The following is a 232-nucleotide window of genomic DNA, read 5'->3' as shown; positions in this document are numbered from 1 at the left end:
CCTAGTGGGCAAGCTGAGCACTGTGGGACAGGTTTCTATACCACAGTTCCCTGTCCACTGGGTACTGCTGCTTGCTGGTCTCAGAAAGTGACCTTCAGTTCATTTATATCCATTAATGTTCCTTCACGTACATGAATCCAACACAGTCCCCTAATCTATTCTTTACGTAGGTCCCCAGCCATACCCTGCACAAGTATGTGATTAGAATGTTCTTAACTGAGCATTCTAACTC

The sequence above is a fragment of the Anguilla rostrata genome, chromosome 18, assembly GCF_018555375.3.
Source record: "Anguilla rostrata isolate EN2019 chromosome 18, ASM1855537v3, whole genome shotgun sequence".
NCBI lineage: Eukaryota > Metazoa > Chordata > Actinopteri > Anguilliformes > Anguillidae > Anguilla > Anguilla rostrata.
This window is presented reverse-complemented; position numbering follows the sequence as displayed.